Genomic DNA, 5,000 nt, shown 5'->3' on the forward strand with positions numbered 1-5,000 from the left:
TTTGACTGAAATTCATTTGACTGAGACCAAAACACTGAAAGTTCAAAAGACTGAAAACTCATTTGACTGAAACTCATAACACTGACACATTAAAGTAAAAGGTATATGCCCTTTTTCCCACTGTAGTGTGATCCTGGAGTTAGTATATATAGTTGGGGGGGTGGGGGGCCCCCCACAGTTTAGGTAAATATTGTTTTCTGCAAAGAGATATTCATTGCAGTTATAAATATCCATGTGTATGGTTTAAAATGTATAAAGTATGTGGGGGGGCTTCGCTCCCTACACCCCCCAACTATATATACTAACTCCAGGATTGCACTACAGTGGGGAAAAGGGCATATACCTTTTACTTTAATGTGTCAGTGTTATGAGTTTCAGTCAAATGAGTTTTCAGTCTTTTGAACTTTCAGTGTTTTGGTCTCAGTCAAATTAATTCCAGTCAAATAAAATTTAGGTCATATGAAGTAGACCCATATATATATATATATATATATATATATATATATATATATATATATATATATATATATATATATATATGGAAAAATGTAGTAAGGAGGAGAGAGTGTGAGGTTGATCAGAAAAGATAAGTATTGGTAGTGAGAATGCAAAGTGCAAAATAAAGCATAACAAAATGTTTAACTACTTATATGACAGTCAAAAGCAATTAAAAAATGGACTGCTGTATTAATCAAAATAATCAAGGAACTATTTTAGCAAAAAGGTTTTTTTTTATTTTGTTTTGACATTTGTTAACCTGGTATGTCTGACTGAGCATGAGTCCTGTTTTCATATCCATTTTAGGAGTGCATTACTGTACACAGAGATCTCTCACATTTATTTCAGTTAAATACACATTATCAGTAAACATATTATTTTTGTTAATGTTCAGAGTAAACAGTTAAATATAAGATTGTGCCATGTATAAGAAGGATATACATAAAAAAATCATGTCACAACTCACACCACTTCACTGGAAATAATTATGTCCAACTAAATGCTGAAGAGGTGTTAATAGCTCTGACACTAGTCATTTGATAAAGAGCACTACATTAAGTATAAATATTTCACATAAAGAGTTATAAAATAAATCAAGTGGCATTAAAAGGACTTGGTGAAACAGCAGTGGCAATAAAGTTTCAATGAAAGGTAGCATAGTTTGTTCTCTCTTCTTTTTGGATACCAGAGTGAATGAAGGACTAGTGTGCATTGATATTCATAAGACCTATATGTATGACAAAGCATACATCATCTCAAATCATATCAGCACTGTTCTCCCCAGATTAGGAATAGAGCAAATTAAAATTAGATCAAGCTGTTACACCCCTCCAGATTAAGAATAAAATTAATCAGAATTAAGATGAGTTCTCACAGTCCCCTGATTACCTGATTAGGAACAGAATAAATCAGAATTCAGCTGAATTCTCTCAGCCCCCAGATTAGGAATAAAATGAATTAGAATTAAATTTTGTTGTTTTAGTCCCTAAATTAGGAATAGAATGAATTATAATTAAGTCACAATTTCTTGCTTCTCATGCAAGAAACAGAATGAATTAAAATTAATTTGAACTGTTTACTATGGTTAGGAACTGGTGGGATAAATACAACTCATAAAACTGTATTTCACGGGTAATATTTTATCTATTTTATTACATTCACTGTCCTCTTAAACAGCCTGACTACAACACATACTGCTCACTTGATGTGCATTACACATGCATAACATGACATAAACATGCCCCAGAAAATATATAGAATTCAAGGGGTTATGTTTACTGCTGATCAGACTATACAGAAAAGTGTGTTATGGCTAGGTTTACATACAGAAGTGTAGCAATATATTCTTGCATCCCGTGCCTGATAGGGTGTCCTCTCAACATTAATTGAAGAGCAAAAAGGAACAAAAATGTACTTGTCTACTTTTGAACTGTACCAAACTGCTTGTTACATTTGTAGCAAGCAGCTGCTAAAGTTTATGTGATGCATAGAGCTGTACACTGCTTCCGTTCTAAACACAAATGCAATTCCAACATTCAGAAAATGCCAGTAATCCATTGAAGATCCACTGAGATAGGTTGTCACCTTACCTAACACTTTGTGCCTGACTGTAACTATGCCTATTAAACTACTCTCAGCACTTTGAGTACTGGAGCTCATTTCTCATGCTCTCATCAATGCTCCCTTGAAGCCCAGTTGGGCTTGAATCTTGTCTGTTCTTTAACACAGAATTTGTAATGTCTCTGGCTCTAGGAGAACTCTATTAGTCATCTGTTTAGATTGAAGTAATCCTTTCTGGAAAAAAGAAATCAGTCTGTCTCATACTATGGCATCAAATAAAGATGAACAAATACATTGTAATTTGTAAAACACAATTATCTTTTTGGCAGGCTCTTTCACTGATAAAATAGCATTCATACTAATGTTTTTATATTTATGGCAGCATAAGGGTTTTCCTCACACTTGCTGTACCATTTAGTTCATCTTATTGCCTATCCTGATGGTCAAAATTTCATTTGCATCATGGTTTGTGGTCTTCACCAGTCTGTTGTATTTAGCTTAAAAGAATACCTGTGTAAAATCTTACATAACCATAGATGTCCTTCTCTTCTATGTTGCAGTATTCTTTACATATAGGTTGTATTCCACCCACCAACCTGACGTCCAGCCTATATACAAAAGCTTGTAGCCACTGCCAGTACATGGGACGTCGAACGTAGATACTGTCAACGTCAGCCATAAAAGGGGCGCCCGCGTGTACCATCCTCAGAATAAGTTAGCCCCATGAGGAACAAGAATCTTAAGGCCAAAAAAGGAGTCATCCTAGGAAGAAACAAGTTGTAGTGGGGAAGGTGGGTGGGACAGAATACTGCAACACAGAAGAGAAGGACATCTATGGTTATGGTAAGATTTTGCACAACTATTCTATGTCCTATTCAATGTTGCAGGATTCTTTACATATGGGAGAGTGCAAAAGCTCAAAAGGAACCCAGGGAGGAGAAGGGAATACGGGAAGAAAGTGAGGAAACATTTTCTACAAATCTATACAAAATTGCTGTAGCAAACTCTGCCCTGGATCTAGAGATAGTATCCAACTTGTAATGTTTAGTAAAGGTATGAAGAGATGATCAAGTATCAGCTTCCAAAATGGAATGGGCATCTAGGCCTTTAAAGAAAGCCCCTGAAAAAGCAAGAGATCTGGTGGAATGGGCTCTGACAGAAGATGGTAGAGATTTCCCATGAAAGTCATAGCAAAACACAGTAGCTTTAGAAATGCAAAAAGAAATAGCTTGTTTGGAAACAGGTAAACCTAGAGCCCTGGGAAGAAAGGACACAAAGAGTTGATCCGACTTCCTAATAGATTTTGTTTTGTCGAGGTGAGTTGCCTATGCCCATCTAAGGAATGTGAAATCCTTTCACTAGAGGATTGCAGAGAAGGAAAAAAGGTGGGCAATTGAATGGACTGATTAAGAGACAACTCATTCACCACTTTAGGCATGAAAGATGGATTAGTTCTCAAAGACACTCTATCTTTGTGGAAAACCAAGAAAGGGGAAGAAGCCATCAAAGCCTGAATCCCAGAGACCCTTCTAGCAGAAGTCAAGGCTACCAGAAGTAGTGTTTTCCAAGTGCAAAACTTTAGAGGAGCAGAGGCAGCTGTCTCAAAGGGAGCGTGGGTAAGCTTCTTTAAGACAGAGTTGAGATCACAAGGAGGAGACACTGGTTTCCTAGGAGGTTTGATGTGTAGGACACTTTAAAGAAAAAAGTTAAACCTCTAGTCTGGAAGCTAATGGAGGTGTCAATGGCAAACAGGTGCACAGAGTGGAGCAGTGGTTTTTCACTGAGGAATAAGAGAGGCCAATGTTAAGCAATTTACTCAGGTAAGCAAGTACTACTGGAATGCCTGCAGAAAGTGAGTCTAGGTTTCTTTTATGGCACCAGATAGAAAATCTTTTCTTTTTGGAAATGTAAGATTTCCTAGTATTAGTTTTCTGGCCTCCTGCAAAACCCTAAGCATGTCCTGTGAGAAAAGGTGCCTGAAAGGGATCAGAAGTTGACCACCCTGATGAATTTTCAGCAGGACTTTCTGAATGAGAGGGGAGGGGGAGGAAAGCATAAAGAAACATCCCTTTCCATGAAAAAGAGAGGGTGTCCACCTTCCAAGCCTGAAGGTGAGGGCCCTGGCACAAAAGAGAGGAAGCTGTCTGTTCTTGGGGGGAGGCAAAGAGGTCCATAACTGGAGTACCCCATTGGTGAACTAGATCCAGGAACACATCCCTGTGGAACATCCACTCATGGGACTGTGTCATGCACCTGCTTAGTGCATCTGCCACCGAGTTCTGAGGGCAGGTACACAGCATGCAGTGTTACCTTGTACTGGATAGCCAATTCCCATGCCCTGAGGGCTAGCCGACAATGAAACTAAGATCCCCCCCTGTTTGTTTATGTACCACAGAACAGATGTATTGTCTGTTAGAATCTTGAGAGGTCCTGGTAAGAAAAGAGAGTGAAAGGTTTGCAAGGCCAGAATCAGAGTCCTCATCTCCTGGATGTTGATGTGCTCTCTCTGCTGAGAGGAAGACCAAAGACCCTGTACCTTCCTGGAAGCACAGGTTGCTCCCCAACGTATGTCTGAGGCATCTGTAAAAAGCTGAGATGGCTGGGGTAAGAGAAGAGGAAGACCTGGATTCTGAGTGAGCTGCTGGATCCACCAAAGGAGCTCTGATTTTAGGCAGGGGAGAAGAGGAACCAAGCCATCCAAAGGATAAGCATGCTGAGACCAAGTTGTCTTCGGAAACCACTGAAGCCTTCTCATGTTTAACTTTGCAAAAGGCAGCATGGGAATCATGGATGCCATGAATCCAAGGAGCATCAGAAATTCCCTGGCCAAGATGGAAGAAAGTGGCAGAAGGGCCTCCATGTAGCCCGTTAGAGAGATAACCTTGTCTGTGCGGAGGTAAACTACCATCAAATCTGTTCTGAACCTGCACCCTAAGAAAATG

At 39.0% G+C, this 5,000-nt stretch overlaps 1 protein-coding gene across 1 annotated transcript in view; it reads left to right on the forward strand.

Annotated features, from left to right (window-relative positions):
* The window catches only part of SLC2A4 (solute carrier family 2 member 4), a 304,157-nt gene that overhangs the window by 283,418 nt on the left and 15,739 nt on the right, over positions 1-5,000 (forward strand). The gene's annotated exons all lie outside the window — the stretch shown is intronic.

This window comes from Protopterus annectens, chromosome 7.part0 (assembly GCF_019279795.1).
Source record: "Protopterus annectens isolate FY-2018-M chromosome 7.part0, PAN1.0, whole genome shotgun sequence".
Taxonomy (NCBI): Eukaryota; Metazoa; Chordata; order Ceratodontiformes; family Protopteridae; genus Protopterus; species Protopterus annectens.